We start from the raw sequence: 12681 nt of genomic DNA, 5'->3' as shown, positions 1-12681 counted from the left end.
GTTTGTCTGAAACAGAAAGAGATATTGGGGGAGAGAAACTACTATGCGTATAAAATTCCCATCCCATGTTAGGTTGCAATTATTTTATGGAAACGTTGGTTGTCCTTGTTACCTAATCAATGAACCTTCCTTTATATAATAAAACTATGTATATAAGTACATAACATGTGAACGGTAACGATTCTCACAAGTCAAACGGCCGCACCGGGTTCATGTTGTTCCGCTGTATTATTCACATGTTAGATTTGAAAATTCTTCATATACGGGGGAGCATGTTGTCTCCGTTGCATGGGAAGTGACGGTCAGCTCCGCCCCGAGTGGCAGGGGATCCAGCTGTCCAATGCTAATATTTGAACAATTGTGAACTGTTCGATTTCTAAACCGTTGATCAACAGTCCAGATTAACATTCAATTTTTTTTTTTTGCCAATCTTTTGATTTTAATCTAACGGTTCATATTTGGCAGATTAAAACCTGATTACATTTTTTTTTGTCAATTTTTTTATCTTGATGTAACAGTCCCTATTTGCTTTTTTCGAATTCCTCCTTATTATTTATTTCTTTTCCAACCTTGGTATCAAGTGAAATAAAAAAAGCGTCTTTCACATATCCTCAATCATACAAATCAAATTTCAAAACCTAAACCCCAAATCGTAACCCTAATTAAAATTGAGGAAGCAAGGTGAAATTCATTACCTTCTGTGCACTATAGCACTACAGCAATCCGAGGTTATTCTGCCTCTTCAACAGAAAACTTAATTTCTTCGCCGGTCGACGACGCCCAAATTGAACATGCACAAGTAAATGGTGGATTGTCATAGTACGGATTAGGCCTCCCTCTTCATCCTATTGAGTCTCGAATTCAAATCATCAGTCTTTTTTTTTTCTTAGTCTAATATAGAGTAAAAATATCATTTGTAACGATGAACACGCACAAATACTTTGAAAAAACAACATATTTATCCATTGAATAAGAAGATGGGTGCACAAAGAAAATTAATTTTCTGCTTTTTTCTTTTTCTATTGAATTTTTTTTCCTTCCTACCTTACTTTATTTTTTTTTTTTGTCAAACCTACCTTACTTTGTTTAGATTCAAATACCTTTAGATTTATATATATATATATATATCCTTGTTTTGCTGCTCGTCTTTTGCGAGTGGAGCCCGCCTCGTTTTCTATGGGCCAGGTGCATCTCGTTATGTGTGAGCGGAGTCCACCTTGTTTTGCCTGCATCAAGCCCGTCTAATACCAACATTTTTTTATTAAAAATGCAAAATTTTTTATTTTCATGCAATATTTTCCTTGAGCATTAAGGAAAACTTTATAAGACATTTGGAAGTGGATTTACTACTTATTGAGCAACAAATATATATTTAGTAGAATATTTAGTGAAAACTAAAAAATAAGTAAAAATATGGTAGTGAGGCCCAAATCATTGTAAATTGTTCTACCTTCAAGAATACCAACGAAAAGTGTTACCTTAATTTTCAAAACTTCACTGAAAGCGAAGGTGAAAATAAATAGATTGAAAGATGATTTAGGGCTAGGATCGGTACCACACTACCGATCTTTCCCTATTCTAATTTATTTACTTTATTTGAATAACCATTATTAAATTCAAATATCTTTAAATTTATATTCTAAATCGTTGATTACAAGTGTTTAAATATGAATTTTAATAGATTTTATACTAAATAATATATTTTGAAGAACATGAATATGATAGTTTGTTGTTAAGGTAATAGAAATACAAGAAAAATTAACCAAAAAAAAAAAAAAAACATTTGAAAAGCCAGGATCGTTATGATACTAGCGACTTATACGAGGTACAGTCACTATCTCGCTCGCGACTTATCATACCAACAATCGGTGGAGAAGTACCGATCGTATCATTTTCTATTTTTTTTTATTTATTTTCTACTTTTTTTCTTTTTCCTAACACCCACGTTTTTTTGTTAAAAATGCAAAATTTTTTATTTTCATGCAATATTTTCCTTGAGCATTAAGGAAAACTTTATAAAACATTTGGAAGCGGATTTACTACTTATTAAGCAACAAATGTATATTTAGTAGAATATTTAAGCTGAAAACTAAAAAATAAGTAAAAATATGGTAGTGAGGCCCAAATCATTGTAAATTGTTCTACCCTCAAGAATACCAACGAAAAGTGTTACCTTAATTTCAAAACTTCACTGAAAGCGAAGGTGAAAATAAATAGATTGAAAGATGATTTAGGGCTAGGATAGGTACCACGCTACCGATCTTTCCCTATTCTAATTTATTTACTTTATTTGAGTAACCATTATTGTGACATCCCACATCGCCCAGGGAGTGATCCTTAAAATGTATATTCTCATCCCTACCTAGCACGAGGCCTTTTGGGAGCTCACTGGTTTCGGGTTCCATGGGAACTCCGAAGTTAAGTGAGTAGCGCGCGAGAGCATTCCCAGGATGGGTGACCCATCGGGAAGTTCTCATGTGAGTTCCCAGAAACAAAACCGTGAGGGCGTGGTCGGGGCCCAAAGCGGACAATATCGTGCTACAGTGGTGGAGCGGGCCCGGGAAGTGGTGCGCCCCGGGCCGGGATGTGACAATTTGGTATTAGAGCCTAACACTGGTCGCGTGTGTGCCGACGAAGACGTAGGGCCCCTAAGGGGGTGGATTGTGACATCCTACATCGCCCAGGGGGTGATCCTTAAAATGTATATTCCCATCCCTACCTAGCACGAGACCTTTTGGGAGCTCACTGGTTTCGGGTTCCATGGGAACTCCGAAGTTAAGTGAGTAGCGCGCGAGAGCATTCCCAGGATGGGTGACCCATCGAGAAGTTCTCGTGTGAGTTCCCAGAAACAAAACCGTGAGGGCGTGGTCGGGGCCCAAAGCGGACAATATCGTGCTACGGTGGTGGAGCGGGCCCGGGAAGTGGTGCGCCCCGGGCCAGGATGTGACAATTATTAAATTCAAATATCTTTAAATTTAGATTCTAAATCGTTGATTACAAGTGTTTAGATATGAATTTTAAAATATTTTATACGAAATAATATATTTTGAAGAACATGAATATGATAGTTTGTTGTTAAGGTAATAGAAATACAACAAAAATTAACAACAAAAAAAAAAAAAAAAAAAAAAAAAACATTTGAAAAGCCAGGATCGTTATGATACTAGCGACTTATGGAAGGTACAGTCACTATGTTGCTCGCGACACGTTATCCACTAAATCGGTTGAAAAGTACCGATCGTATCATTTTCTATTTTATTTATTTATTTTCTACTTTTTTTCTTTTTCCATTGATTTTTTTTTCTTCCTACCTTACTTTATTTAGATTCAAATTTCTTTAGATAGATATATATATATATATATATATATATATATATATATATATCTATATCCTTGTTTTGCTACCAATCTTTCGTACGTGGAGCCCCCCTTCCATTTTCTGTGAATAAAGCCCGTCTCGTTCTACGTGCTCAAAACCCACCTTGTTTTGTGAGCACAGGGTCTGCCTTGTGTTTTGTGCACACCCTAAACCCTAAACCGATCGTATCATTTTCTATTTTTTTTATTTATTTTCTACTTTTTTTCTTTTTCCTAACACCCACGTTTTTTTGTTAAAAATGCAAAATTTTTTATTTTCATGCAATATTTTCCTTGAGTATTAAGGAAAACTTTATAAAACATTTGGAAGCGGATTTACTACTTATTAAGCAACAAATGTATATTTAGTAGAATATTTAAGCTGAAAACTAAAAAATAAGTAAAAATATGGTAGTGAGGCCCAAATCATTGTAAATTGTTCTACCCTCAAGAATACCAACGAAAAGTGTTAATTAATTTCAAAACTTCACTGAAAGCGAAGGTGAAAATAAATAGATTGAAAGATGATTTAGTGTCACATCCCGGCCCGGGGCGGATCACTTCCCGGGCCCGCTCCACCACCGTAGCACGATATTGTCCGCTTTGGGCTTACCATTCCCTCACGGTTTTGTTTTTAGGAACTCACGAGCAACTTCCCAGTGGGTCACCCATCATGGGATTGCTCTAGCCCCCTTCTCGCTTAACTTCGGAGTTCCTACGGAACCCGAAGCCAGTGAGCTCCCAAAAGGCCTCGTGCTAAGTAGGGATGGAAATATACATATAAGGATCACTCCCCTGGGCGATGTGGGATGTCACAATCCACCCCCCTTAGGGGTCCAACGTCTTCATCGGCACACACGCGACCAAGGTTAGGCTCTGATACCAAATTGTCACATCCCGGCCCGGGACGGATCACTTCCCGGGCCCGACTCCACCACCGTAGCACGATATTGTCCGCTTTGGGCTTACCATTCCCTCACGGTTTTGTTTTTGGGAACCCACGAGCAACTTCCCAGTGGGTCACCCATCATGGGATTGCTCTAGCCCCCTTCTCGCTTAACTTCGGAGTTCCTACGGAACCCGAAGCCAGTGAGCTCCCAAAAGGCCTCGTGCTAGGTAGGGATAAGAATATACATTTAAGGATCACTCCCCTGGGCGATGTGGGATGTTACAATCCACCCCCTTAGGGGCCCGACGTCCTTGTCGGCACACACGCGACCAGGGTTAGGCTCTGATACCAATTTGTCACATCCCCGCCCGGGCGGGACTACTTCCCAGGCCCGGCTCCACCACCGTAGCACGATATTGTCAGTTTTGGGCTTACCATTCCCTCACGGTTTTGTTTTTGGGAACTCACGAGCAACTTCCCAGTGGGTCACCCATCATGGGATTGCTCTAGCCCCCTTCTCGCTTAACTTCGGAGTTCCTACGGAACCCGAAGCCAGTGAGCTCCCAAAAGGCCTCGTGCTAGGTAGAGATGAGAATATACATTTAAGGATCACTCCCCTGGACGATGTGGGATGTCACATTTAGGGCTAGGATCGGTACCACGCTACCGATCTTTCCCTATTCTAATTTATTTACTTTATTTGAGTAACCATTATTAAATTCAAATATCTTTAAATTTAGATTCTAAATCGTTGATTACAAGTGTTTAGATATGAATTTTAAAATATTTTATACGAAATAATATATTTTGAAGAACATGAATATGATAGTTTGTTGTTAAGGTAATAGAAATACAACAAAAATTAACAACAAAAAAAAAAAAAAAAAAAAAAAAACATTTGAAAAGCCAGGATCGTTATGATACTAGCGACTTATGGAAGGTACAGTCACTATGTTGCTCGCGACACGTTATCCACTAAATCGGTTGAAAAGTACCGATCGTATCATTTTCTATTTTATTTATTTATTTTCTACTTTTTTTCTTTTTCCATTGATTTTTTTTTCTTCCTACCTTACTTTATTTAGATTCAAATTTCTTTAAATAGATATATATATATATATATATATATCTATATCCTTGTTTTGCTACCAATCTTTCGTACGTGGAGCCCCCCTTCCATTTTCTGTGAATAGAGCCCGCCTCGTTCTACGTGCTCAAAACCCACCTTGTTTTGTGAGCACAGGGTCTGCCTTGTGTTTTGTGCACTCGGTGTGCCTCGTTTTGTGTGAGCGGAGTTCGCCTCATTTTACTTGCGTCGAGCCCGCCTAACACGTTTTTTTTGTTAAAAATGCAAACTTTTTTTATTTTTTTGGTGAAATATTTTTCTTGAGCATTAAGAAAAACTTTATAAGGCATTTGGAAGTGGTTTTACTGTCTATGAAGCAATAAATGTATATTTAGTAGAATATTTAAGTCGAAAACTAAAAAAATTAATGAAAAACATTGTTAAAATGGGGTTCCACCCTCGAGAATATCAACGGAAAGTCTTAATTTTATTTTTTAAAACTTCATAATGAGGCTAATGTGAAAATAAATAGATTGAACGATGATTTATGTACGAATTTGTAAAACCAACTAAAAACTGTGAGTGTGACCCACGTTTTTTTATGAAAAATGCCAAATTTTTATTTTCTCGTAATATTTTCCGTCAGTATTGTGGAAAACATTATAAGGCATTTGGAAACGATTTTACGGTTTATTGAGCCACAAATGTTTTTATAGTAGAATATTTAAAATGAAAACTTAAAAATAAATGGACAAAAATTGTAATGTGGCACAAAATATTGTTGAAACGAGGACTCCATCTATTTAGAATATCAACAAAGTCTTATGTGACGAAGGTGAAAGAAAATAAATTTTACAACAATTTTTGTATAAATTTACAAAATCGCCGAGAAACAGTGATGATTAGGCCACATTTTTATTGAAAAAAAATGCTAAATTTTTTATTTCTACAAAATATTTCCCGGTATGAATAAAAGTAACTTATAAGGTAACTGAAAGTGATTTCCACCGGTGAATTGATATCGGTATTACAAATTCCGAATGTCATGGTGCTCTAGATTGGAAAGGTAGAAAATTAATTAGCATGAAGCAGTTTGTCTGAAACTGAAAGAGATATCGGGGGAGAGAAAGTACTATGCGTATAAAATTCCCATCCCATGTTAGGTTACAATTATTTTATGGAAACTTTGGTTGTCCTTGTTACCTAATCAATGAACCTTCCTTTATATAATAAAACTATGTATATAAATACATAACATGTGAACGGTAATGATTCTCACAAGTCAAACGGCAGCACAAGATTCACGTCGTTTCGCTGTATTGGTCACATTTTAGATTTGAAAATTCTTCATATATGGGTGAGCATGTTGTCTCATGGACTTTAAGTAAATTAGGCTACTCTTCATATTACCAATTATCAATTAATTTTATAATAAAATCTCAACTTTGTGTCCTGTGGTTATTGATATGTGTTAACGGTGGTGTTGCAGACTAGGGACCTGGCTTTTTTGCCCTCCCATTTCTCATACACTCTCATCCCCTTCTATTTGTATGATTACGGTTAAGTCATGTTAACATTTTATATCACTATTGTTTTTTGTCTTATTATCTCTATAAAAAAATCAATATAAAATGTTAACGTGACTTAATCGTGATCGCACAAAATAGGAGGGGATGAGAGTGTGTGAGAACTGGGAGGGTAGAGAAGCCGGGTCCAGCAGAAGGGAGGTGGATTGTCTACCCTCCCATTTCCATACGCTCCCCATGCCCTCCTGTGATGTGTGGTCACGGTTAAGCCACATCAACATTTTATATTAATTTTTTATAGAAATAATAAAACAAAGAGTAATAGGAATATAAAATGTTGACGTGATTTAACCGTGACCACACAAATATGATGACATAGAGAGAGTATGGAAATAAGAGAGCAAATAATCTACCTCCCTAGGGAAGAAGGTTGTGCAGGTCACAGGTCACATCTATGCTGGTCACATGTCACATCCACGTGCGCTATGGTGCTGGTAATACCGAATATTTTTCCAATTTTTCGATTCAGGATCGGGAATGGGCCTACAAGCAAATATGTGGGCTTTCTGATTTGATCTGGATTTGGCGCTCAAAACTGGTCAGGCCAAATTTTTTGGGCCTCTGAATGTGCAATTTATTTTATTTCGGCCTATCAGAGCAATTCCACCCTTAAAGATTTTGCGCCAGCACCCAGCGTATTTATCCACTCAGTGAACAATGATAGACTTCAATGAACAGTAATAGGCCAAGAACATCTCCATCCCTAAAAAAAAATAGCCTAGTCAATTTTATTAAAATATTATTATTATTTATTATAAAATAATAAAATAATAATTGTATTATAAAAAAAAAAGAAGATAAAGTCATCTTTCCACTAACCTGTACTCTTCCTAATTCCCAACCGGTTCTCCCTCTCTCTCTCTCTCTCTATTTTCTCTCCCTCTCTCTCTTTTCCAGCTCACTCCCGTGAGCTCTCCTTCTCATTCCTCTTCAAACCTTCAACAAATCAAACACAAAATATTATTTTTGTAATCCCTGGAGCTCAAGGAACCCAACCATGGCCTTGCATGCGGCATCGGTGCATGGTGCGAGATTCCACCATTGAAGCCGAGAGCTTGAGCTCTCAATCTCTAACCCAGGTGATGTTTCTATCACTGTATTGTGTTCTTGAGCTTTAAATCCTGTTGTGTTGCAATTTTTGTGGTTAATTTGAGGGCTTAATTCCCTGCATGTGATTCCGACAAAGGAAAACGGACAACTCCGACGAGTTCAAGGTCCAGTCTCGGTGAAATCTCTTGCATTTCACCTGGGTAAGTTCTCAATCCTATTCTTATGGTTTCTAACATATAAATCGTGTTGGAAACCTTTGTGTTGATGCAAACTTGCTGTCAGTGCATTTTTTTTCAGATTTTCCGTCGAACTCGGGCCATCATTTTCAGGCCATTTGCCTTCTCCCTCCGTCGCTCCATCCATCGCTGACATCACCACAGCATCATATGGGCCGGTCCCAAGGTCTGTCAATTTTGGGCTGGCCTGGAGACCAGCTTGGGCTGGGTGCCAGGCAATCCCGTGGGCTGGAGAGACTTCCCTAGGTGCCGGGCCATTTTTTTGACTGTGTGCCGGCCTATCCCACCCCCGATGGAAGTGCTCTCAATACAACCTTAGTTTTGGGTCTATTTCATCCCAATTCATATTCTATCATGTTTAATGGTTAGAAGTTAAAGCTTGTTTTAAGAATTGTACAATAAATTATAGATAGAACTTGTCTCTTACAAAACAATGGGTTTTAAGGATCTCTCTGAAAGTAACGAACTGAACGTTTACAACTTATTTCGATGATCTTTTTTTCATTTTTTTTTTTGGTCGAAATATTTTGATGATCTTATCACAAAGGTTTATGGTCTGTTTGGTATTCTATTTGAAATTTTTTTTATCATTTCTCAAAATATTTCTTGAAAACAATTTTCTTTAAGACTAAAAAATTTGATTGGTTTGCAATTTAAATTTTTTAAATCTTACGACTTAAACTAGACAAAGAGATCTAAAAAGAGAAGGTCGCAGGAGAGTAGAAAGATGAGAGAGGAGAAAATAAAGTAAGAGATAATTGAAGGAAAAAGAAAGCAGCGAGAGGATCTGACGAGATAGAAAGGAAGAGGAGTGAGAGAAAGAACCGAGAGAATTAAGAGCGGATTGGAGGAGAGACGAAAAATGTAAAAAAAAAAATATGAGAGAGAAAGAAAAAAAGAGAGATAGATTTGAAGTGAGTGGAGAGGAGGGAGAGAAAAGAAAAGAGTGAGTTTAAGTTTAAAAACTCACTTTGTATGTTTTTAGAGAATAGACGATATTTTTGAGTTAGTTTTAAGTTCAGTTTTTTAAAATAGTCCTATCAAACAAGTTTTTAAGGACTAAAACTTAAAAATTGTTTTTGAATTTAAAAAGTTAGATTCAAGTAGAGTACCAAATAAACTCTTAGAGTTAGAACTTGTCTTTCCGGCTGGCATGGATTTTTTTTTTTTTTTGAGCAAGTGTAACATCCTCGAACTTATTTCAATTTAACATGTTTTTGCAAAACCGATTTTAAGGATTCTTTTGGATAGTTCCGGCCAAACCAAAAGCTCACCTCACATTTCACAACCTCTAACTTCACTAAGCAATTTATGATTTGTGCATTAAGTTTGATGAATTACAATGTTTTGATCTAGACCTTCAATGACTGTTCAGTTTCTTGAGGTCCTCCAAGTACTTGCAATACCAGTTGGGTATTATTGTCGAAGAATAGGGATAAATCGATCCTTGTATGTGCTTTTAATCGTCCCCACGGCAGCACCAGTTTCTTGCTGGACATCTTCGATCAACACTGTTTCCATTGGAAGCAAGCTTCACTATCATGTACAAAACCGCTGCCACAACAGATGTAGGGCTTCTTATGTCAAGCTTCGCCAAGTTCTTCAAAGTCTCTTCCACAGCCTTCCGATCCTGAATACTGTTCATGCCAAGATTTGAGCAGTATCGCCGCCATAGGTCCCCGGCGTCTGTAGCTTTGGAACCGAGCTCTAGCTCTTCTTTCAACACTTTTACCATCTTGGTAATTTCTTTCATTGAGGGTCCGTTGGCAGCCCCGGCGATTTCCTTTGGTGTTCGCGAACTATGGTTTTCTTGGCAAGCAAGGAACAGGCAAGCGGCCATCATAGCACCAAACTTTCTCCCCCTGCAGATCTTCTTGTCAACGGCCTTCTTGTATAACACTTTGGCATCATATAGTACGCTTTTGGGAAGGCCATGCTTGTCTAGGTGGTGAGCCATGGCTTCCAGGTATTCTGTAGCTTTTGCGAGAGACATTTTGGGGTTCGACGTCGCAGCGTTATTCAACCGGTTATTTGGAGGAACAATACCATGGGCGTTGTCCTTGTTCTTGTTTTGCTTCTTTTCTTTGGAAATACAAGTGGTAAGAACGCCATTATCCAGCAAAGGATCCAAGGAAGTACCGACGCGAGTCCGGTCTTCCTTGGGATCCTTATATCGGCAAACTTTGGCCACTCGGCGGTGACATCGATGCAGTAGGCTCCAACCATCAAACCACAGTCAGTGCAGATTGTGTCACCGGACTGGTGGTCGATCACAACTTGTGTGTATTTCTTGCAGTCTGAACAAAACTGTTCATCAGTTTCCATGATTTTCACGGAGATAGAGAGGCAGTAGCTTTTCTCTTGCAGTAAGTAGGCTTTCTTGTTTTAGATGTTTGGGGTCTTTGATTATACGTTTTATGGTGGTGGGATGGGAAGCTAGTTCTCCTAGATTGGCAGGGATTTGTTTTGAGTCGAATCTTTCCTTGTACAAAACGGGGCAAATTAAGAAGAGTTGTTAATAAAACCTAGGAAAGCCCTAGCTTCCCGATATTTATAGGACCACCTACTCCTATAAGTGACCGACTTGACCCCCTTCCCAAAACATCAAATTTCTAAAGTGATATAGGGATAAGAAATTATTTTGTGTAAAAAAAATAACACCTAGAGGTAATCATTAAAGTGAGTAATGTACGAGAAATTTTTCAATGTGTCTGGAATATGACACAGTACATCAAATGTCATAATACAATTGGATGATAACTCGTATTATCGTACTTGCTAATTTTGCTCAAGAATAAGATGTCACATGTTCCTTTTTTTTTTAAGTTAAAAAGTAATAATAATAACTACTTGTCCATTATTTCTAAAACAAAATATAATATAATCATTGTACAAATTAAGCTTATCATTGCCGCTCCAAATTCTATCCAATCTTAGTTTGCCTTTAATTTGTGTTTCATATTTAGTCCTACCCTTGCACAGACATACAAAATTGTATAATTAAACGATAGTACCAAATACTAATTAACAATTATTTCTGCATACACCAATATACCATAGCCTGACTCTAAAATAAAAATAATTAATTAATCTTAGGCTCCTAATCCCACAAACTAACAAAGCCTTCAAAACTTGATTATTCATACATGAGAAATGCTAAGGGACTCTCTCAAAAGCGGAGATATTTTTTAGTGCACTTAGAATATGAAGCGGAACACCACATGTTATGGAGTGGAACACACCACAGTAATGATATAATTTGACGGCTAAAATATAAATCCAACGGTCAAAATAATAATCGTACGGCTAATTAATAGTGGAAACAACTTAATCCCAACAAACTCCACAAGCTGGATGTGGATCAATTAGGAACTACAATAATGTTTTGCCCTAGACCTTTAACGACTGTTCAGTTTCTTGAGGTCCTCCAAGTACTTGCAGTACCAGTTGGGTACTATCGTTGAAGCATAGGGATAAATCTCCTTGTATGTGCTTTTAATCGTCCCCACGGTAGCACCAGTTTCTTGCTGGACATCTTCAACAGTTTTGCCATTGGAAGCAAGCTTCACTATCATGTACAGAACCGCTGCCACAACAGATGTAGGGCTTCTCCTTATGTCAAGCTTCGCCAAGTTCTTCAGAGTCTCTTCCACAGCCTTCCGATCCTGAATACGGTTCATGCCAAGATTCGAGCAGTATCGCCGCCATAGGTCCCCAGCGTCCGTAGCTTTGGAAACGAGCTCCAGCTCTTCTTTCAACACTTTTACCATCTTGGTAATTTCTTTCATGGAGGGTCCATCGGCAGCCCCGGCGATTTCCTTTGGTGTTCGCGAACTATGGTTTTCTTGGCAAGCAAGGAACAGGCAAGCGGCCATCATAGCACCAAACCTTCTCCCCCTGCAGATCTTCTTGTCAACGGCCTTCTTATATAGCACTTTGGCATCATATAGTACGCCTTCGGGAAGGCCATGCTTGTCTAGCCGGTAAGCCATGGCTTCGAGGTATTCCGTAGCTTTTGCGAGAGAAATTTGAGGGTTCGACGTCGCAACGTTATTCAACAGGTTATTTGGAGGAACAACGCCTTCGGCGTTATCCCTGTTCTTGTTTTGCTTCTTTTCATGGGAAATAGAAGTGGTAAGAATGCCATTATCCAGCAAAGGATCCAAGGATGCACCGACGCGAGCCCGGTCTTCCTTGGGATCCTTATCCGCAAAATTTCGCCACTCGGCGGTGACATCGATGCTGAAGGCTTCAACAATCAAACCACAGTCGGTGCAGATCGTGTCACCCGACCGGTGGTCAATCACAACTTGTGTGTATTTCTTGCAATCTGCACAGAACTGTTCATCAGTTTCCATGATTTTCAGAGAGAGAGAGAGAGTGAGTGAGGCAGTAACTTTTCTATTGCACTACGTAGGCTTTCTTGTTTGAGATTTTTTGGGGTCTCTGATTATATGTTTTATAGTGGTGGGATGGGAAGCTAGTTCTCCTAGTCCG

The 12681-nt window shown here is 38.3% G+C and overlaps 2 pseudogenes; both read right to left on the bottom strand.

Moving 5' to 3' along the window:
- Positions 1 to 9544: 9544 nt before the first annotated feature.
- On the bottom strand, positions 9545 to 10509 carry LOC137739360 (transcription initiation factor IIB pseudogene; annotated as a pseudogene).
- Positions 10510 to 11582: 1073 nt separating this feature from the next.
- Positions 11583 to 12542, bottom strand: LOC137739359 (transcription initiation factor IIB pseudogene; annotated as a pseudogene).
- Positions 12543 to 12681: the final 139 nt, after the last annotated feature.

Source organism: Pyrus communis, chromosome 9 (genome assembly GCF_041283825.1).
Source record: "Pyrus communis isolate YQ-2024b chromosome 9, ASM4128382v1, whole genome shotgun sequence".
NCBI lineage: Eukaryota > Viridiplantae > Streptophyta > Magnoliopsida > Rosales > Rosaceae > Pyrus > Pyrus communis.
This window is presented reverse-complemented; position numbering and strand designations above follow the sequence as displayed.